The sequence below is a fragment of the Ziziphus jujuba genome, chromosome 3 (assembly GCF_031755915.1).
Source record: "Ziziphus jujuba cultivar Dongzao chromosome 3, ASM3175591v1".
Lineage (NCBI taxonomy): Eukaryota > Viridiplantae > Streptophyta > Magnoliopsida > Rosales > Rhamnaceae > Ziziphus > Ziziphus jujuba.
The window spans coordinates 10553611-10577211 of record NC_083381.1 but is presented as its reverse complement, the minus strand read 5'-3'; the positions used below and the strand labels follow the sequence as shown (position 1 = coordinate 10577211).

The 23601-nt window shown below is 35.2% G+C and overlaps 1 protein-coding gene, 1 long non-coding RNA gene and 1 pseudogene across 2 annotated transcripts in view; 2 read left to right on the top strand and 1 right to left on the bottom strand.

Moving 5' to 3' along the window:
• The window catches only part of LOC107422148 (putative lipid-transfer protein DIR1), a 324822-nt gene that overhangs the window by 212118 nt on the left and 89103 nt on the right, over positions 1-23601 (bottom strand). The gene's annotated exons all lie outside the window — the stretch shown is intronic.
• On the top strand, positions 3388-11352 carry LOC107417215 (oxysterol-binding protein-related protein 1B-like; annotated as a pseudogene).
• On the top strand, positions 11785-12589 carry LOC132803321 (uncharacterized). Its single transcript, XR_009638442.1, has 2 exons — positions 11785-12031; positions 12121-12589. It is a non-coding gene; the product is annotated as an uncharacterized LOC132803321 (long non-coding RNA).

Genomic DNA, 23601 nt, shown 5'->3' with positions numbered 1-23601 from the left:
AATTAAGAGATTTAAAGGCAACCTGGGAGTATTTATACAGAGGTTAATCAATCTCAACAGAGCTTGTTCATACTTGAAGATACAAAGCCTATTCGAAGCATCCAAGTGGTGGAAGCCGATACAGACCCGGGTGACGGTTTTGATACATTTTTGGAGTCCGGGAAGCATGAAATGGTTCCAATGCTTTATGGGTTCAATACATATGCCTAAGAGGTCATGGAATCAAGTTAAAGCAGCCTCAAATGCAATCAAAAAGGGCTTTTACGGACAGCCTCAACAATTTGGCCGAATTTGCTGTATTGCTTGCTGGCTTTACTGTATTTTACTGTTTTAGCCTTTTCTTATTTTTCCAAGCATGGGCAACGTGTGGGACTTCATATTCAGCTTATTTGGCATCCTACAAAGCATCTAGAAGCTGATTTGAAGCTCAAAGAGGTCAAAGATTGATCAAAGTCAACTTGATCAAAAAAAGCTAGTATTTTAGTTTCCTAATTTTATTCTACTTTTTGTTTTAGGAAACTACCATTATTTTTAGTTTCTATTTATTTATTTTCTGGAAAAATAAGATTAGGAAAGTTATTATTTTATTATTTTCATTGTAAATTAATTAATTCCTAATTCAAAATAAAGGAATTAATTAATCCAAATTAGATTAGGAAAAGGAAAGTTTCGGCCAAGGTAGACTTCTTCATTGTGTGGCCGGTTTTTCCTAGGGTTTTTAGGGTTTATTTTGTTTCTTTCAAAGCCTATTTAAAGGCTTATTTTTCATTAATAATATAACTTGAAACTTTGATTTGATTAAGAAAATACTTGTGAGATTAATTATCTCTTTGTTCTTTGAGAACACCTAAAACACCATTAGAGGATTGGTTGTTTTAGCTTGACTTATCAATAGGTTTTCCATCCCCTATTGTGGCGTCTACATTATACCAAGGTTTCTAACCACAGGTTGGTTAGGGGTTGAGGTCCATTCCATTAGAACTTGAACTTAATTAAAGATCCGGGCTAATATAATACGGGTTTAGGAGCAGGTCGTCCTAGGTTCGTATCATTTGGTATCAGAGCTAAATTTTATTCAGGTTTGATCTATCTTTATTTGCTTTATTTGTTTTTGTGTTATTCTACAATTTTAGCATTAGGTTAAGGTTGCATCCATCCTATACACGTTCAGCATCTTAAAAAAAAAAAAAAATTCATTCCTAGTTGAGTTAGGATTTCCTAGTTTTATCGTATTTTTGTTTCCTAGTTTGTTGGTTGTCTTTTATCATTGTTCTTGTTAATTTGGTTTTTGTTGATTTTTCTTTGCTGTTTTAGTCTTAAATATTTGCATTCATATATTCAAAAAAAAAAAAAAGAAAACAAGAAAAAAAAAAAAGAAGTTTGCGGCAACATTTAAAAAAAAAAAAAACTGCACATTTTGTTTATTTGGAGGTCACGGTTTGGTGTTTGTTTTGGAGTTGGAATTGCAATTTTGGTCATTATTCTTGCTACTGCAGTTGTTTATGTTCTGTGAGTGAAAAAAAAAAAAAAAAGAAAAAAAAAAAGAGAAAGAAGAGGTAAAGTCGGATAAAAAAAAAAAAAAAAATTTCAGTTTGTTGGAGTTTGATTTGTTTGCTGGAAATTTGTTGGAGCTGCTGGTTTTTGATTATTTATTCAATATTTGAGTTGCTGGGAAATTATTCTTGCTGCTGGATATTTGGATTTTGGGTGATTAAATTTTTTTGGATTAAAATTAGTTAAAGGAATTGATACAAAACTTGAATTACAAGAACAACAACCAACACCTTTCTATATTTTTGTTCTCTTTGATTCTTGATCGTATTTGAATTTCTTTTCCTGGAATTTTATTCTTGAACTCATAATCTACTACCATCTGGTGCAGTTTTCAAAAATTCCAACGTTTTCCCATTATTTTGCGTTTTCTTGTCTAGAAAGCCGAAAAATTAGGATTTGTTGGATTCTTTCGGTATTGCCTACTTTTTGCTACTGTTTTGTTGATAAGTTTAATTAAAATATACTAGTGATCTAATTGCTGTTTTTGTGGGTGTTTTAATTAGAACTTTGAGATAATTCATTGAGTGGAAAAAGGCAAGAGTGTGTGAGCTTAAAAGAGGGTAAAAGCCGAAACTAGTGTGCAAACACGAGTGTTGAGACCTTGTTTGAGTGAAACACGTGAGGGAGTGAATATTGTGAGGATTTATTTTATTTTTGCAATATTTTACTAACATGGCAGATTCTAGAATAAGAAGAGGGGATCCACCCTTGAGGATCAATGAGGAAGAGTCCGTAGCATTCCATGGCGATGACCGAGCTACCGGAAGTGGAGACCAAGTGGACTTGAGAACTATTTTGGAATCAATACAGCGGATGAGTGCTCAATTTGAGCATGTAAACCGAAGAGTGGGAAGATTAGAAGCCTCACAAGGAAGGCCGAATACAAGAAATAGGCAAGAATTCCATGGAGGACGAGGCCGAGGACGAGGAGGTCGCGAGAGGCCGAGAGAGGAATTTGATGAGGAGCCATTGGACGGTGACTTTGAGGAAGGTATGGACGAAACCTTTGCTGTCCAAGATAGAGCTGGCCGTGGGAGATATAGGAGGGAGGATACAGATGAAGATTTGGGAAATATCAAGGTTAATATCCCACCTTTTATGGGTAAAAGTGATCCTGAAGCTTATTTGGAGTGGGAAGAGAAAATGGAGATGATTTTTGACTGCCACAACTATTCGGAAGGTAAGAAGGTGAAGATGGCAGCAATGGAGTTTGGCCATTATGCACTCCAATGGTGGATAAATGAGCAAAGCACCCGAAGGAGGGTTGGTGAAGACTTAATTACAACATGGCGACAAATGAAAGGAGTCATGAGGAAGCGGTTTGTGCCATCCCATTACCAAAGGTTGCTGCATCAAAGGCTTCAATCTTTGTCTCAAGGAAGTAGGTCCGTGGAGGATTATTACAAAGAGATGGAGATGTTAATGATGAGGCTAAACATGAGGGAGGATAGAGAGGCAACAATGGCAAGATTGTGAGGATAGGAAGTATGTGCTGCAGTGACAATAAAAAGGATAGCTTTATAAATTTTGGAGAGAGCAATAGGAGTTATTGTGAGAGAAAAGGAAGTTCATGCTTATTTTTATGATATTAAGACCGATAATTATTTTCACCTAAAGATGACTATCTCAACCAAAACAGTGTAGAATATATAGCTAGCAATAGCTGAATTTAGCATAATCCTCTATAAAAAGTAGCCCTATAAGTACTATATTGTGAGGGAGGAAAGGAGGAAGAACAAATGGTACCTAGGTTTAATCTATCTTGTATACTTCCTTTAACAGACTCTGGACATTCAAAACCTGCATACATACTGAATATTCTTCATCTTTTGGTGTCAGGTCAGTCATCATCCTATGATTGTTGCTTGCCACTGTGAGGGTAAAGGATGGAAATTTTGGGGTGATAGCAATTTGAAGAGTAAATTTTAGGGTCACTCAATTCAGCTTGATCATGCTGTTCTTTTAACGGTGGAATTTAACGACAGAGAAATCTTTCAATGGAGTAAGGTAATGACTAATGATTCGACTAATATTCCCTTTTCTTTTCTTTTTGGTTAAAAAGAAATATTTTTTATATTATTTATTCTTTGTTGTGTTTCTATTCTTTTTTCTGCCAGGTTACAACATCAATTAACAACCTTATATTGGGAAAGCTCTATTGTGACCACCGTGGTACAATGCATATACAAGGGAATCATAACTATTCTTGCAAGCTGAAATTCAAGGAGCAATCTATCATTGACCAAAATCCTCACCAGGTATTCTTTCTTTATCTTTTAATTTTCAAATGCTTTACTTGCATATAGTTTTATATGGATATTTGGAGGTCTTCTTGGATGACTGAAAAAAAGCATGGCAATTTTTTTTCTCTAGGAACGTAATTTGGCATAACTTCTTCAATTGTTTGGTTTGTTTCTTTGTGGAATGAGATATAATTATGTTGTTTAATAACTTTAATTTAATTTGACTGAAATTATACTAGGTGGAGGCTATCAAATAATTGAAATCTCTCTCCATATTTGTTGACAAAGGATTTATTTTATTTTATTTTATTTTTTTGAAAGCCTAATAGATAATAAAGTCTGGATAGCTTATAATCCCATTATATTGGATATATAATTCCTTTAGTTTCTAAATATGATGATACCAACTTCGAATCCTCCAAAGGGGTTGGAGTTGATAGCAACAGAAATTTTTATTAGTTAATCCTTTATGGGAGTTGAAGTTATCTGCAAGAACAATATGTATGCATTATGAGAGGCGGAGATGGATCATTTTCTTACCCCTTTGGTTTTATTTTGCTTCTAGAAGAAAGCTGTTTTTTTTTTTTAAATAGATAAATACATCAAACCAACGGATTCTATTTTTGGGTGAATAGAATGAATTGAGGGTATAGATTCTATTAATAAGTACTATAATATTGTTAACAAGCTTAAGGATTGTTCTTTTAAAATTATTGTTGTTTTCTTTTTCGGTCAGGTACATGGTTTAGTTCAAGATAGAAATGGAAAAATGATAGCAATACTATTTGGAAAATGGGATGAGAGCATGCATTATGTGATGTGATTCCGCCCGAGCCCGCTCAACCGATAACCCGCTGGGGTGCTGACTCGACACGGATGAAGACTAGACCAATCAAAAGAGCTCCAATTAAGAGATTTAAAGGCAACCTGGGAGTATTTATACAGAGGTTAATCAATCTCAACAGAGCTTGTTCATACTTGAAGATACAAAGCCTATTCGAAGCATCCAAGTGGTGGAAGCCGATACAGACCCGGGTGACGGTTTTGATACATTTTTGGAGTCCGGGAAGCATGAAATGGTTCCAATGCTTTATGGGTTCAATACATATGCCTAAGAGGTCATGGAATCAAGTTAAAGCAGCCTCAAATGCAATCAAAAAGGGCTTTTACGGACAGCCTCAACAATTTGGCCGAATTTGCTGTATTGCTTGCTGGCTTTACTGTATTTTACTGTTTTAGCCTTTTCTTATTTTTCCAAGCATGGGCAACGTGTGGGACTTCATATTCAGCTTATTTGGCATCCTACAAAGCATCTAGAAGCTGATTTGAAGCTCAAAGAGGTCAAAGATTGATCAAAGTCAACTTGATCAAAAAAAGCTAGTATTTTAGTTTCCTAATTTTATTCTACTTTTTGTTTTAGGAAACTACCATTATTTTTAGTTTCTATTTATTTATTTTCTGGAAAAATAAGATTAGGAAAGTTATTATTTTATTATTTTCATTGTAAATTAATTAATTCCTAATTCAAAATAAAGGAATTAATTAATCCAAATTAGATTAGGAAAAGGAAAGTTTCGGCCAAGGTAGACTTCTTCATTGTGTGGCCGGTTTTTCCTAGGGTTTTTAGGGTTTATTTTGTTTCTTTCAAAGCCTATTTAAAGGCTTATTTTTCATTAATAATATAACTTGAAACTTTGATTTGATTAAGAAAATACTTGTGAGATTAATTATCTCTTTGTTCTTTGAGAACACCTAAAACACCATTAGAGGATTGGTTGTTTTAGCTTGACTTATCAATAGGTTTTCCATCCCCTATTGTGGCGTCTACATTATACCAAGGTTTCTAACCACAGGTTGGTTAGGGGTTGAGGTCCATTCCATTAGAACTTGAACTTAATTAAAGATCCGGGCTAATATAATACGGGTTTAGGAGCAGGTCGTCCTAGGTTCGTATCATTTGGTATCAGAGCTAAATTTTATTCAGGTTTGATCTATCTTTATTTGCTTTATTTGTTTTTGTGTTATTCTACAATTTTAGCATTAGGTTAAGGTTGCATCCATCCTATACACGTTCAGCATCTTAAAAAAAAAAAAAAATTCATTCCTAGTTGAGTTAGGATTTCCTAGTTTTATCGTATTTTTGTTTCCTAGTTTGTTGGTTGTCTTTTATCATTGTTCTTGTTAATTTGGTTTTTGTTGATTTTTCTTTGCTGTTTTAGTCTTAAATATTTGCATTCATATATTCAAAAAAAAAAAAAAGAAAACAAGAAAAAAAAAAAAGAAGTTTGCGGCAACATTTAAAAAAAAAAAAAACTGCACATTTTGTTTATTTGGAGGTCACGGTTTGGTGTTTGTTTTGGAGTTGGAATTGCAATTTTGGTCATTATTCTTGCTACTGCAGTTGTTTATGTTCTGTGAGTGAAAAAAAAAAAAAAAGAAAAAAAAAAAGAGAAAGAAGAGGTAAAGTCGGATAAAAAAAAAAAAAAAAAATTTCAGTTTGTTGGAGTTTGATTTGTTTGCTGGAAATTTGTTGGAGCTGCTGGTTTTTGATTATTTATTCAATATTTGAGTTGCTGGGAAATTATTCTTGCTGCTGGATATTTGGATTTTGGGTGATTAAATTTTTTTGGATTAAAATTAGTTAAAGGAATTGATACAAAACTTGAATTACAAGAACAACAACCAACACTTTTCTATATTTTTGTTCTCTTTGATTCTTGATCGTATTTGAATTTCTTTTCCTGGAATTTTATTCTTGAACTCATAATCTACTACCATCTGGTGCAGTTTTCAAAAATTCCAACGTTTTCCCATTATTTTGCGTTTTCTTGTCTAGAAAGCCGAAAAATTAGGATTTGTTGGATTCTTTCGGTATTGCCTACTTTTTGCTACTGTTTTGTTGATAAGTTTAATTAAAATATACTAGTGATCTAATTGCTGTTTTTGTGGGTGTTTTAATTAGAACTTTGAGATAATTCATTGAGTGGAAAAAGGCAAGAGTGTGTGAGCTTAAAAGAGGGTAAAAGCCGAAACTAGTGTGCAAACACGAGTGTTGAGACCTTGTTTGAGTGAAACACGTGAGGGAGTGAATATTGTGAGGATTTATTTTATTTTTGCAATATTTTACTAACATGGCAGATTCTAGAATAAGAAGAGGGGATCCACCCTTGAGGATCAATGAGGAAGAGTCCGTAGCATTCCATGGCGATGACCGAGCTACCGGAAGTGGAGACCAAGTGGACTTGAGAACTATTTTGGAATCAATACAGCGGATGAGTGCTCAATTTGAGCATGTAAACCGAAGAGTGGGAAGATTAGAAGCCTCACAAGGAAGGCCGAATACAAGAAATAGGCAAGAATTCCATGGAGGACGAGGCCGAGGACGAGGAGGTCGCGAGAGGCCGAGAGAGGAATTTGATGAGGAGCCATTGGACGGTGACTTTGAGGAAGGTATGGACGAAACCTTTGCTGTCCAAGATAGAGCTGGCCGTGGGAGATATAGGAGGGAGGATACAGATGAAGATTTGGGAAATATCAAGGTTAATATCCCACCTTTTATGGGTAAAAGTGATCCTGAAGCTTATTTGGAGTGGGAAGAGAAAATGGAGATGATTTTTGACTGCCACAACTATTCGGAAGGTAAGAAGGTGAAGATGGCAGCAATGGAGTTTGGCCATTATGCACTCCAATGGTGGATAAATGAGCAAAGCACCCGAAGGAGGGTTGGTGAAGACTTAATTACAACATGGCGACAAATGAAAGGAGTCATGAGGAAGCGGTTTGTGCCATCCCATTACCAAAGGTTGCTGCATCAAAGGCTTCAATCTTTGTCTCAAGGAAGTAGGTCCGTGGAGGATTATTACAAAGAGATGGAGATGTTAATGATGAGGCTAAACATGAGGGAGGATAGAGAGGCAACAATGGCAAGATTTCTTGGAGGGTTAAACCGTGACATTGCCAACCAACTTGAATTACAACAATACTTGGAATTGGAGGAGATGTTGCATGTAGCCATCAAACTTGAGAACCAATTCAAGAGGAGGGGTGTTAGTACACGGTTTGGAGGAGTTTCTAGCAGTGGAAGGACAAGTTCAAGTGGCTGGAAAAACAATTCCACTTATGAAAACAAGTTGAGGCCGAAATTAGGAGACGAATCTACCAACCGGCCAAGAAGGGAGGTCAAGACCAAATCTGTCCAAGCACTTAGAGGTGAGATAAAATCTGATCCTAAACCTCAAAAATCTAGAGAAATAATTTGTTTTAAGTGCCAAGGAAGAGGACACATATCCAGCCAATGCCCAAATAGAAGAATCATGGTATTAAAGGGTGATGGTGAGCTGGAATCCGCAAGTGAAGAAAGTGGGGCTGAAACCGAGCAAGAGGAGGATTGTAATGAAGATGAGACCGAACCTGTAGATACATCTAAAGCCGAGTTGAGCTTGGTTTCAAGGAGAGTACTTGCTGTCTACAAAGATGAAGAACAGATACAAAGAGAAAACATCTTCTACACTCGCTGCGAAATACAAGGTAAAATTTGTAGCATGATTATAGATAGTGGGAGTTGTACTAATGTGATAAGTAATCTTGTAGTTGATAAATTAGGTTTGAAAACAATTAAACATCCAGAACCTTATAGATTACAATGGCTTAATGATAGTGGTGAGATGAAAGTAAACAAACAAGCCAAAGTAAAATTTAATATAGGTAGATATGAGGATGTAGTTTTATGTGATATTGTGCCTATGATTGCTGGACATATACTATTAGGTAGACCATGGCAATTTGATAAAGATGCTACTCATTTTGGTCGAGAAAATGGTATTGTTTTCAGGTTTAAAGGGAAGAAGATCAAGCTGGAACCATTATCTCCTAAAGAGGTTTACAAGGACCAATTACAAATGCAACAAAGGAGAGAAGCCGAAAAGCTCAAGGAAAAAGCAAGCATGGCACCAACGGCTTCACCATCCATTCAAGAAGGTAAGATAGAGGTTGCTGACCAAGGTAAGGTTTCTAAGGTTCATATTGAGTGGAAAGACCAAGAGAAAGCCGAGAGAGAGGTGAGAAAAGAGAGCAAACCCGAGAGCATAAAAAAACTGGAAATTTCCGCCAATGAGAGCCAAACCGAGGAAAGAATTACAAATGCAACAAAGGAGAGAAGCCGAAAAGCTCAAGGAAAAAGCAAGCATGGCACCAACGGCTTCACCATCCATTCAAGAAGGTAAGATAGAGGTTGCTGACCAAGGTAAGGTTTCTAAGGTTCATATTGAGTGGAAAGACCAAGAGAAAGCCGAGAGAGAGGTGAGAAAAGAGAGCAAACCCGAGAGCATAAAAAAACTGGAAATTTCCGCCAATGAGAGCCAAACCGAGGAAAGAAAAAGGAAAGAAAGAAAAGAGAGGAAAAACCAGAATTTTTATTTGAGTTTAGGAGATATTAATAAGGTTATTGAGTGTAAGAAACCTTTGCTGGTCATGCTTTACAAAGAAAATTATTTTAATGATCAAACTAACTTTGAAGAACTTGAATTGCCAAGTTCAATGATTTATCTTTTGAAGGAATTTGGAGATGTCTTCCTAAATGAAATTCCAAGTGGACTACCATTCATTCAAGAGGGAAAAGGTGAGCTTGCTGTCCAAGGTAAGTCTTCTAATACTCAGGTTGTGTGGAAAAATTTTAATAAAACCAAGAGTGAGAAATTTGGTGCAAAAGCCAAGAGTGAGGAAGGTGAGATGGCCGTGAGTGAGAAAGGAAAAGGAAGACAAGAAAGGAAAAATATAAATTTTTATCTTAGCTTTGGTGATGTTAATAAAGTAATTATGAATAAGAAATCATTGCTGACCATGAATTTTAAGGATACTTATTTAAAGATGTCTTTATTGAATAGAACTTTATCTGCATTGTTGAGAGCTTTACTTAGTGGCAATTTGAAAATTTGGGAAATATTGTTTGCTAACTTTAAAAAGTGTAATGTTTACCATAATGAGCATGTATTTCTAGATTTTGTTGTAATAGTGTTTGACCCAGGAGAATTGGTTTGGTTTCACTTACGAAAGGAAAGGTTTCCCAAACAAAGAAAGTCAAAGCTCATGCCGCCTACGGATGGACTTTTTCAAGTTTTGGAGCAGAATAACAAGAATGCCTACAAGCTTGATTTACCGGGTGAGTATAACATGAGTGCTGCATTTAATGTTGCTGATTTAACTCCTTTTGCTGCAGGTGATGATCTTGATTTGAGGACAAATCCTTTTCAAGAGGAGGGGAATGATGTGATTCCGCCCGAGCCCGCTCAACCGATAACCCGCTAGGGTGCTGACTCGACACGGATGAAGACTAGACCAATCAAAAGAGCTCCAATTAAGAGATTTAAAGGCAACCTGGGAGTATTTATACAGAGGTTAATCAATCTCAACAGAGCTTGTTCATACTTGAAGATACAAAGCCTATTCGAAGCATCCAAGTGGTGGAAGCCGATACAAACCCGGGTGACGGTTTTGATACATTTTTGGAGTCCGGGAAGCATGAAATGGTTCCAATGCTTTATGGGTTCAATACATATGCCTAAGAGGTCATGGAATCAAGTTAAAGCAGCCTCAAATGCAATCAAAAAGGGCTTGTACGGACAGCCTCAACAATTTGGCCGAATTTGCTGTATTGCTTGCTGGCTTTACTGTATTTTACTGTTTTAGCCTTTTCTTATTTTTCCAAGCATGGGCAACGTGTGGGACTTCATATTCAGCTTATTTGGCATCCTACAAAGCATCTAGAAGCTGATTTGAAGCTCAAAGAGGTCAAAGATTGATCAAAGTCAACTTGATCAAAAAAAGCTAGTATTTTAGTTTCCTAATTTTATTCTACTTTTTGTTTTAGGAAACTACCATTATTTTTAGTTTCTATTTATTTATTTTCTGGACAAATAAGATTAGGAAAGTTATTATTTTATTATTTTCATTGTAAATTAATTAATTCCTAATTCAAAATAAAGGAATTAATTAATCCAAATTAGATTAGGAAAAGGAAAGTTTCGGCCATGGTAGACTTCTTCATTGTGTGGCCGGTTTTTCCTAGGATTTTTAGGGTTTATTTTGTTTCTTTCAAAGCCTATTTAAAGGCTTATTTTTCATTAATAATATAACTTGAAACTTTGATTTGATTAAGAAAATACTTGTGAGATTAATTATCTCTTTGTTCTTTGAGAACACCTAAAACACCATTAGAGGATTGGTTGTTTTAGCTTGACTTATCAATAGGTTTTCCATCCCCTATTGTGGCGTCTACATTATACCAAGGTTTCTAACCACAGGTTGGTTAGGGGTTGAGGTCCATTCCATTAGAACTTGAACTTAATTAAAGATCCGGGCTAATATAATACGGGTTTAGGAGCAGGTCGTCCTAGGTTCGTATCATTATGTGGATGGAAATTGTTCTGGGAAGGGAAAAGGACTGGAGTCTTGACCTGATGCCCAGTTGCTTTGGAAGAGGAGCAAGCCACCCCAGTTTCCTACAAGATATAACTTGACACGCTTTGCCATCACCATGAATGAACTACCCTGGATTAAAGGTAGTTTCGATGACTTCAATACTATGACTTAACGCCCTGGTTTGAAACACTGCACTGGAACATTTTTTCTTTCTTTTTTTCTTTTTCCCAATTGCATTTTTAGCATGGACATGAATTGATGACAAGAGATTTTAGAACATGCAAACAAAATAAAATCACTCAGCTGCTTTAAATTTTACTATTGTGTGAGTGGATGAGGACTTCCCAATCCTGATTTTGGGTGCAGGAAAAGTTGTCTCCTATAGATTTAAGGCTCAAGCCTGATCAAAGGTATCTAGACATTGATTGCTACAACTTTTTATCCCTCGCCACAGGTAACATACATTTAAGTAACCGTTGTTGTTAAATTATTCATTTAAGTTATAATTTCCTAAAGCTTGTATCCCGAGGTACATACCAACATGTTAATTATTATGTTTTCTTTGCAGCTTGAGAGTCAGTTGGCTTCTAGGAAACCAGAAATACTACTTTAGCTGGGGAAACCAGAAAAGCATATGTGGATGCAAAGAGCCTGGGGAATTGTGAGCGAAGAATTTCGAGGAATAGTAGCATTAGAAGCTGGAACTACCAAAATATTGAATAATGTTTCAAGGGTAGAATCAAGAATATCAATATCGCTTGGTCTTAATGATGAATCCACACCCCAACATTCAAACAATAGTTTAAAACATTCCCAAGGTAATTCTCTGACATTACTTTCAGTTTAATGCTGGTTTGTAAACTTTTAATTTCCTGATGCATGATAAGAAAAAACTTGTGATTTATAGGATCAGCCTTATTTTGGCTTGCTGTGATTACAAGCATATCAGTGCTAATTGCGATAAATATAGGTGGTTTAAGTCTTTTCAATCCTTGATATTGCAATGTGCAGCTTAGAAGGAACTAATTTTTAGTCATTTTACTTCATCAATTAATTCTTCAAATCATGAAGGTCAGTTCACAGAATTGGATGCTTAGAAAACTGTCTTATTCAATGGCGGGCGGGGCAACATTTATTGTTTATATATTGATGGTGGATTCACCAAGAAAATGAAAATAGTTTTTAGCAATTTTATAGTTGTTGGCAGAGGAATGTTCAGTTGGCGGCAGAGAATTTTTGCTTCTTGTCAAAGCTTTATATACAGTAAGTGGAAAAAATCATCTTGTAATATTCTCTAGTTTTTATTCATAAAACACTTGTACATTTTTGTCTTACTAATCAGATTTAGTTTTTAGTTTTTCTACATGATTCTCATTTCAAGAGGGAGTTTAAGCACCCAATGTCATTATTAAATTCTCCAAATTTTTTGAGAAATGGAAAAGCAAGAAATAAGAAGGATCAGAATTTAAATGGTAATTGAGTTCTCAAATATTGGCTCTCTAGTTTGGGACCATTTGACCTTGTTTGAATGGTATGCATTGAAATTTAGTTAGTTTTAGATTGAAGACTATTCCCAGCTTGAAAGCTTCTTCTAATCTCTTTTAAATTTGTATTTCTCTTTTTTATAAGCCATCTATCGTACTACGTTGGTAAAATGTCATTTTCTGTTCAGTATTTTGTAAGTTTCTTACTGTGACAAGGATGCTATTAATGCCCAATAGTAATTACCGATGTATCGTCGATAATTAACATTTGTCCACCGTCACAAAAGAATCATCACAATTTCATCCGACAGTTTCGATAGTGTGTGTTTCCACCAAGAACGTGCTAAATCTAGCTTTATTAATGATAACCATTGCCAAAATAAAAGAAAAAAAACATTAAGAAGTGAAAACATTTAAATAGTGTTTATCCAAAACCAAATAAGAGAGAAGCAGACCTTAAGAAGTGAAAACATTTTAAAAAAAAATGAATACGGATGGTGTATCGGTAATTACCGATGCCGATGGTTTCATCGGTAATTACTGAAGGTCCTTCAGTAATTATAGTTGACAAATTTTTTGATTTCCACAAGTCCCCTAATGTGTGTTTCGTGCAACAACATGCAAAATATACGTTCATCAATAATCCTAAACAGCAAAATTCCCATAAAGTTCGAAAAAAGTTCTAAAAATGCCAAAAAAATTTGATTAATGTAGGGCCTCCGGTAATTACCAATGAAACCATCGGTAATCAAATTGTCGTTGCTGAAAATACTACCGAAGATTTCATCAGTAGTTACCGAATGGCCTTTGGTAATTACAGTTGACAAATTTTTTGACTCCCACAAGTCCCCTAATGTGTGTTTCATGCAACAACATGCAAAATATACATTCATCAATGATCCTAAACAGCAAAATCCCCGTAAAGTTTGAAAAAAGTTCTAAAATTGCCAAAAAAATTTGATTACCATAGGCCCTTCGGTAATTACCAATGAAACCATCGGTAATCAAATTGCTCTTGTTGGAAAAATTACCGAAGGTTTCATCAGTAATTACCAAAGGGCCTTCGGTAATTACAGTTGACAAATTTTTTGACTCCCACAAGTCTCCTAATGTGTTTCGTGCAACAACATGCAAAATATACATTCATCAATAATCCTAAACAGTAAAATCCCCATAAAGTTCGAAAAAAGTTGTAAAATTGCCAAAAAAACTTGATTAATGTAGGGCCTCCGGTAATTACCAATGAAACCATCGGTAATCAAATTGTCCTTGCTGAAAATACTACCGAAGATTTCATCAGTAATTACCGAATGGCCTTTGGTAATTACAGTTGATAAATTTTTTGACTCCCACAAGTCCCCTAATTTGTGTTTCATGCAACAACATGCAAAATATGCATTCATCAATGATCCTAAACAGCAAAATTCCCATAAAGTTTGGACAAAGTTCTAAAAGTGCCAAAAAAATTTAATTACCGATAAAACCATTGGTAATCAAATTGCCCTTGCTGGAAAAATTACCGAAGGTTTTATCGGTAATTACCGAACGCCATCGATAATTACAGTTGACCAATTTTTTGACTCCCACAATTCCCTTAATGTGTGTTTCGTGCAAAAATATGCAAAATATACATTCATCAATGATCCTAAATAGCAAACTTCCCATAAAGTTCAAAAAAATTCCTAAAATTGCCAAAAAAAATTGATTACCGTAGGGTCTTCGATAATTACTGATGAAACCATTGATAATCAAATTGCCCTTGCTGGAAAAATTATCGAAGGTTTTATCGGTAATTATCGAACGCCCTTCGGTAATTACAGTTAACAAAGTTTTTGATTCCCACAAGTCCCCTAATGCATTTTTCGTGCAACAACATGCAAAATATACATTCATCAATGATGCTAAACAGCCAAATCCCCATAAAGTTCGAAAAAAGTTCTAAAATTGCCAAAAAATATTGATTACCGTAGGCCTTCGGTAATTACTGATGAAACCATCGGTAATCAAATTGCCCTTGCTGGAAAAATTACCAAATGTTTCATCGGTAATTACTGAAGGCCTTTCGATAATTACAGTTGACAAATTTTTGAGTCCCACAAGTCCCTTAATGTGTGTTTCATGCAACAACATGCAAAATATACATTAATCAATGATCCTAAACAGCAAAATCCCCATAAAGTTCGGAAAAAGTTCTGAAATTGCCCAAAAAATTTGATTACCGTTGAGCCTTCGGTAATTACCAATGAAACCATCGGTAATCAAATTGTCCTTACTAGAAGCATATAGAAGTGAATGGATAAATTGACAAAATATAAAACCCAGTTCCCCAAGATTATGTTGTGACAATTAGATACAGCAGAACTACAAAATCAAAGTGACTAACCAAAATCAAAACCAATTTCTTGTATTAACCAAACTTGAAGAATCACATTTACATGCTAATATGTGGGATTTGACTATCAACGCAAAATAGAATAGCAATAGACACAGCACTACAAGAAGAAGAAAAAAAAAATGAAATCTGGGAAAACGAAAAATAAAAATGCAACATTGAACTGAAGAAAGAACACCCAGTGCACAATGTAAGGCTGAATTATTACATCACTAACAAAATCAAGAATTAAAGTAAACAAAATCATGTACCCAAAACAAATAAATAAATAAATAAATAAATAAAACAAAACAAAAAAACAATTCCTAAAATTTGAAATTGAGAACAACAAATAAAATGGTAGCCTAATTTTATACCAATTCTTTGGCACACTTTGCACGGCAGCAGAGAGAGCGAAAGAGAAAACAGATATGGCTCCGGTGAGAAGAACACTAGTGGCCACTTGGATAGAAGAAGGTTCATCATTGGTGGCAAAAATAGGAGAATCAGATTGAAAGAGTTCGATGGGACCTTCTTCCTGCACATTAGTCTCCGTAGAGGTGGTCGATTCGACGACTTGGGCTCTGTGTCAAGGTTGGAGTGGAAAGAGAAGAAAGTATTGGGTCTGTGGAGAAAACTGAGAGAGGACGAAACAGTAGGTAAGAGAAAGTGGTTGGGGATTAGAGCAAGAGAAGGGAAAGCTAGAGGTGAGTATGTTTTGGGACTGCAAAATTTGAATGTTTTGGAATACTGGTGTGGTGTGGTGAAAATAACGTGATGCTGGGAAAGTAAAATAAGAATACCCAAGTCATTTCTTATTGTTTAAAGGTTAAAAAGGATATTGAAGGGTAGAAAAAAAATAGCAAATAAAAAGGTACCAATCGTTAAGCTCATCCTCATGAGGGCATTGGGTCAAATTTTCCTAATTTAATAGCTTCAAGATCAAAAGGGATGGGTTTGTGCCTGCAACCTCACGAAAATGAAGGCCCAAAAAGAATTTCATATTAGATTTGAAACTTTTTGTATTATTTTATTCAAACTATATAACTTTTTTTGGCCAAAAAAATCAAAGTTTTATGAGCAAGTTCAATGCACTTTTTTCTTTTTTCACGTTACTGCTTTAAAAAAATCAAAATAAAAGAGTGGGGTTTGAACTCAAAATAATGTAGAGAATTGAATCCAATCTCTAATGAAATATTATTTTTTTATTATTTAACAAGAAATATTCAATTTTCTATTTGATACTTCTAAGATTATTGCTAAAGAAAAAAAAAAAAAAGATGAAATGAGACATTGTTGGATTAATGCTCTTAGAGCAAGCTAATCCATGATTAGGAGCCTTGATTAATAATGAGCTGTAGGATCCCTAAACTAGGTCATTAATTGACAGAGCCCATTTTAATTTATTATTAAGATACAAGAAGGAGCCCATTAATTGGGCCCAATGTGTTATTAAACCCTAGGAGGATTAGGGTTAGCAGTCTTTAAATATACTGTTTACTAGCCTCCAGTTAATAAGTTTAACGTATTATTTTCTAGAGATTTAGAATCTCAATAGAAAATAAAACACCTTGAGAGAAAAACAGAAACTGTGAGTTTCAAAGGTTTTTTAAGATTTATCTTCTTGTTTCTTTTGTGATCAAGTGTGCCCACACGCAGATCTATCGCTTAGAGAATAGTTTGGAAAGTTCTACGCTAAAGGTTAGTAAACTTATGGATAATGACATAATTTATTGCACACTTTATTCAATCTCGATCAGGCTTCCGCTGTGTATATGATACTAGCAATTGGTATCAGAACCGTGATTGAATCAGTGTCTGATAAAACGAATCCATTTTTTATTTTTCATGTATATATGATGTATATTAGATATATGGCACCTAGGATTCTATTATTCATGTTATTTATATTTTTTTATTATGAATGAATGATTTGGTTTTGACCTTAATCCATGGTAGATTTTTGCTTGCATATTTTTTTTTTTGGGATGTAACAAAGAGGCTAATTATAAGACTAGGGTTTCCTCCTTGATTGATTTACTTATTTATTTTTCCTGCAATTTTATTTGATTTTTGTTTTATGTAAATTCAGATTTATTGGAAAAATATGTAAAAGTACCCAAAAAAAAAACTGTATACTCGTTGCTGTTCATCGTTTTTCATGTGTATTGGAGCTGGGGCTTGATAGATCAACATCATAAGAAGTTGAAGGACACGAAGGAGGATCGATGGGAGGAGAACGGTCACCGGAAACACCTGCATGCGCCCACATGCTCCACTCAAAGCGGATGAGAGTGGGATTCAAGCGCCTGAATTCATCAGGCGCATGGAGGTGCGTGCATGATCAAATTTTGATGAGTTTTTGTGGGTAGATTCATTATTTGGCTATCTACCTTCCTGTAAAATTTTATGGTGATCCGAGTTTTGTGTGGCGACTGGCGGCGGTTTTGGTGCTCGGGATCAATAGGGGACTTGTTAGGGTTTTGTGTTTTTTAGGCTAAAAACCCTAGAAACCAATTCTAACTTGGCCCACACCCCATTGACTTGCAAGATCTGAAGAAAAGAAGAAGTACAGGCCAGATATTAAGTTGGGCTTTTTGGGCCTATTAGGCTTGTAATTTTTCTTTTCTAGGAAACCATGGATTAGGGCCTATTAATTATTCTATGTTTATAATTGTTTAAATTATATGGATATAACATGTGATATGTGCTTAACATGTCATTTAGAATAGGTGGTGCCATATAATTGCATCATTTGATATATACATGTACATAATAATATTTGTTTTATCTAGATAATATTATTATGGAAAACCCTAATTAATTAATGTAAAATATTGAATGAGTGAAGGTTTTAAAGAATTAATTTAATTAATTTGAAACCTGCGGGCTACATTAAGGGTCCAATAAGAAAATGGTTATGTGATGCCCCAACAGATAAACATGACCAGATTTTATTGGATTGGATCTAAAATAATTTCAAAATTTTAATAAGGTTGTACGGCCAAACGTCAACAATACTTAGATACTGAAGATAATTTTGAAATTAAAATTAATGGTTATTACATTCAATTTTAGTGACATTAATAATCCTCCCAACGAGGCTCTGTTAGTGTTATTAAAAGCCCAAAGATTATTGAAACAATGGTTGATTTTAAAATTAATTTTGAATTATATGTGTTTGTGTTATCTGAGAAGGCTCTGTCTAAGGAGGTAGGTTTTTAAGGAGTCTGAGACCAACCTCACCTTTCCTGGGAGCTGAATTGGTAGGACACTATACATATCGGGTTCAAAAAGTTTTAATTTTTTAATTAATTTTGAGTGGTATATTTTGGGGTTATCTAAGAAGGCTCTGTCTAAGGAGGTAGGTTATTAAGGAGTCTGAGATCCACCTCACCTTTTCTGGGAGCTAACTTAGTAGGACATTAAAATATACCATGTTCAAAATTTAATTTATTACAAATGTTTTACCCAACATAAGTATTTGTAATGGAAATTAAATTATTGTTGCAATAAACATTAATGATAAGTAGTTTAAGGGATCTACATATTTGTATGTTTGTTGTGTTGATTACGTGTTAATATGTGTGTATTTTAATTTTCAGAAAATGGTATCCTTTAATCCTCTAGCTACATTTTTGAATCAAAAACCATTGGATGGAAATAACTACGACTTATGAAAAACCAATCTCTATATTGTCCTTGATTTTGAGAGAATTAAATTCATTACAACAACTCCGAAACCCCAGGAGCCCGCTGCTAAAGAGGAAACTAAGAAGCAATTTGCAGATTGGCAACGGGCAAATATAACAGCTCGCTGTTATATTCTTGCCAACGTTGTAGAACATTTGCAGAAGCAACTTGATAGTCTAGAGTGTGTGTCAGAAATGATTCAAACTCTAGATGGGATGTTTGCTAAAAGTAGCAGTACTGCTAGACAAGCAGCTATAGGGGCATTAATGAACACTCGCATAACTGGAGGAAGTATGCGGGACCATTGTTTAAAGATGATGGTGCACATCAGTACTGCGGAAGTGATGGGGGCTAAGCTGGAACAAGAGATGAAGATAGACATGATCTTGGAATCATTACCGAATAGCTTTAGTCAGTTCAAAATGAACTATAATATGAACAAACTAAAGCTTACTCTTGTTGAACTGATGCACGAGCTTGAGAGTGCTGAAAGGTCTCTCGGGAAGTAAAAAAGTGCTTATCATGCTGAAAGTTCTTCAAAGCCTAAAGGGGAGCCTAAGGGTGGAAAGAAGAACAAGAAGCAGAAGGGAACAGGTCCAGCTGTCAAACCGGCTGTAATGAAGAAGCCGAAAGGCAAGTGCTTCAAGTGCGAACAGAAAGGTCACTAGAAGAAAGACTGTCCTAAATCAGGTATGAGTAACCTAAATGTTGTTGAGGCATGTTGAGTGGAGAATTACAATGACAAATGGATCATTGATTCAGGATCCACTAACCATGTTTGTTACTCTTTGCAGTGGTTCAAACAAAGCAGCCCACTCAATAAAGGACAAAGAAGCTTGAAGTTGGGAAACAGAGAATATGTATCCGTAATGGCATTAGGACTAGTGGAGTTATATTTTGATAATAAAATTTTAAGTTTATTAGACTGTTTATTTTTTCCGGATTTTAAGAGGAATTTGGTTTCTGTTAGTTGTTTAGTTGAACATGGTTTAACAGTACAATTTAATTCCTCAGTTTCAATAAAAAGTAATAATACTTTTATTTGTTCTGGATTATTGATGAATGGTCTATATTTTTTAACTCCTTTACCTTATAGTATTAATGCCATTGAAATTAATGATGATGAGCAACTTCCCTTATCTAAGAAAAGGAAGGCTTCAAATGAAACCTATCTATGGCATTTGCGATTGGGTCATATTAATTCTAGCAGGATTTATGGTTTGGTTAAAAGTGAAATTTTAAATTCCTTGATCTTTGAACCTATACTAGTATGTAAATCATGTTTAGAAGATAAAATGACAAAGAGGCCTTTCAAGGCCAAAGGAAATCGTGCCACCATACAATTGGAATTGGTACATACTGATGTATGTGGACCAATGAGCGTTCAAGCAAGAGGCGGGTATGAGTATTTCATCACATTTACTGATGACTACTCAAGATATGGTTATGTTTACCTAATGCGCCATAAGTCTGAAGCTTTTGATAAATTTCGAGAGTATAAGGCTAAGACCAAAAAGCAATTAGGTGTCCATATCAAACATCTTCAGTCTGACCAAGGCGGTGAATACTTGTCTGGAGAGTTCAAGTCTTACTTGGCTGAAGAGGGGATCATTTCTCAATTATCATCTCCTAGAACGCCCCAGCAAAATGGAGTCTCTAAAAGGAGAAATAGAACCCTTTTAGATATGGTGAGGTCGATGCTTAGTTATTTATCATTACTTGAATCGTTTTGGGGATATGCCTTAGAAACAGCTGTATACATACTAAACTTGGTTCCATCTAAATCTGTTTCAAAGACACCCACAGAATTATGGAAAGGGCGCAAGCCCAACTTAAACCATATTCAGATTTAAGGTGCCCCAGCACATGTCTTGGCACAGAAATCTCATAAATTGGAATCTCGTACAGAAATGTGTATATTTATTGGCTACCCTAAGGGAACGAGAGGTGGAATATTTTATAATCCAAAGGAAAAGAAGGTGATAGTAAGTACTAATGCCCCTTTCTTAGAAGAGGATTATATGAACAATTTTAAACCTAAGAGTAAAGTGGTTCTTGAAGAGCTTGACTCAGTTCGAGATCCACCAAAAACTCCTATTTTCCCACCCCTGTTTCCTGTTAATGTTCAAAGAGGGAAAATGTACAAAATGTACCCGAAGTTGAACAAACACAGGAAATAGTTCAGGACCAAATTCAAGAAACTCAAGAACAAGGATATAATGAAGAGATTGATAATCCACTTGAACCACAAAACTTGGATCCTCCTGTACATGTACAACAACTAGTGCAGCAAACTCGTAGTGGGCGAATGATACGTAAACCTGCAAGGTATGCCTTGTTAGGAGAGACTTATCAAGTCGTTTTGGATAATCCTGATAACGACCCTACCACATACAGAGAGGCATTGGAGGATGTTGATGTGCAAGAATGGAGAAAAGCCATGGACCGTGAGATGGAATCTATGGATTCTAACTCAGTCTGGTCTCTTATAGAAGCACCTAAAGGGTAAAACCAATTGGATGTAAGTGGATCTACAAGAGAAAAAGAGGACCAGATGGGAAGGTTGAAACCTTCAAAGCTAGATTAGTGGCAAAAGGTTACACCCAGAAAGAGGGCATCGATTATGATGAAACCTTTTCGCCAGTAGCCATGCTTAAATCTATTCGGATTCTCTTAGCTGTAGCAGCAGCTCTCGATTATGAGATCTGGCAAATGGATGTCAAAACAGCTTTTCTAAATGGGAAGCTGGAAGAGGACATTTATATACAGCAACCAAAAGGGTTTATAACAAAAGGTCAAGAGCACATGGTTTGCAAGTTGCATAGGTCTATTTATGGACTTAAGCAAGCATCCAGATCATGGAACATCAGGTTTGATCAAGTTATCAAATTATATGGTTTTGAGAAAAGCCCTGATGAACCATGTGTGTATAAAAAGATTCAAGGAATAGTGGTTGTTTTTCTGGTTCTTTATGTAGATGACATTCTGTTAATTGGAAACAGTGTGAAAGTGTTGTCAGACGTAAAGGGTTACCTGAAAGAGCAGTTTGATATGAAGGACTTGGGTGAAGCTAACTATATTCTAGGAATCAAATTTTTACGAAACTGGAAGAAGAAGATGTTAACTCTATCCCAAGCTTCCTATATTGATAAAATAGTGACCAGGTTCGGCATGGAAAATTCCAAAAAGGGACTTCTACCCTTCAGATATAGAATTCATCTTTCTAAGGAGCAATCACCAAAAACTCCTGAAGAGAAAGAACTCATGAGTAAGAAACCTTATGCTTCGGCTGTTGGTAGTCTCATGTATGTCATGCTATGTACCAGGTCAGATATCTGCCATGCGGTGGGAGTAGTAAGCCGATACCAATCAGACTCCGGAGTAGAACACTGGACTGCCATGAAACATATACTTAAGTATTTAAAGAGAACGAGGAATTATATGTTGGTGTATTCCAATGGGAGTCTTGAAACCCTTGGTTATACGAACTCTGATTTTCAAGGGGATATTGATTCTAGCAAATCAACATCAGGATATGTGTTTACCCTAAATGGAGGAGTCATTGTTAGAGGAGTATTAAACAGACTTGTGTTGCTGACTCTACAACTGAAGCTGAATATGTAACTGCATCTGAAGCTACAAAAGAAGCTGTATGGCTTAAGAAATTGCTTTTGGATCTCCATGTGATACCAGGTGCAGATTGGCCCATTACCCTTTACTGTGATAACAGTGGAGCCGTAGCACAGTCCAAAGAACCCAGGTTTCACAAAAAGCAGAAACACCTATTAAGAAAGTACCACTTGATCCGTGATTTCATTGATAGAGGAGATATAGTGGTTACCAAGATAGCATCTGAGGAGAATCTAGCAGACCCTTTTACTAAGACTCTTCCTAAACATGTGTTTGAGAAGCATGTAAATTGTATGGGTCTTAAGAGGATTCCAGACTTACTTTAGAGTAAGTGGGAGTTGGTTACATTTATACTCTAGGAGCAAGATTAATTGTAATTTCATTTTCTAATTTAATGTATGGATTTTCAATTCTTATGCACGTTTTATTTTACGTATAAGGTCCAGATTAATTATGTAGTATATGATCATATGGATATGTCCATAAAAGACATGGTCATAAGTTCTCATAATTAATGAATTATCTCACAGTTGTTAAATAAAGTTGGGCACTTTATTTAGACTGCAATATTTTATGAAATAATCTGTCTTGGTTATTATAAAATATTGGAATGAATTATGGTCATTCTGAGAGGATCGAAAGAGATTTAATTAAGGATAAATTTCTGTGAAATGTATTAATTCGCAGGAGGTATTAGATATGTTATTTTTCTTAATCCTGAGTATATTATAAATAGGTAATTAAGTGACTATGGTTCTTTAAATTATCAATAGATGAGGTCTAATTTTGAACGGCCAGTATCTTGATGATTTGGGAAAAAAGAAATTTGTATGAAATATCCTCTTGACATGTTTCGGTACTCGGATGTTGAAAGTCACTGGCCAGTGCATTGGATCCGTTAGAGAAATTGATAAGTTAAGAGAATAAATAATTAATTGATTGACAGAAATTATTATCAATTAATTATTAATATTTTACAAAGGAAAAATACATTTAATATAAATATTATTAATCTTGGAGTTCACATCTGGGCTTTTAGTGGAATAGCACCATATAAGATCACGGTCCCAGGCTTGCTCAGAACAAGTGGGAGATTGTTGGATTAATGCTCTTGAAGCAAGCTAATCCATGATTAGGAGCCTTAATTAATAATGAGCCGTAAGATCCCCAAACTAGCTCATTAATTGACAGAGCCCAATTTAATTTATTA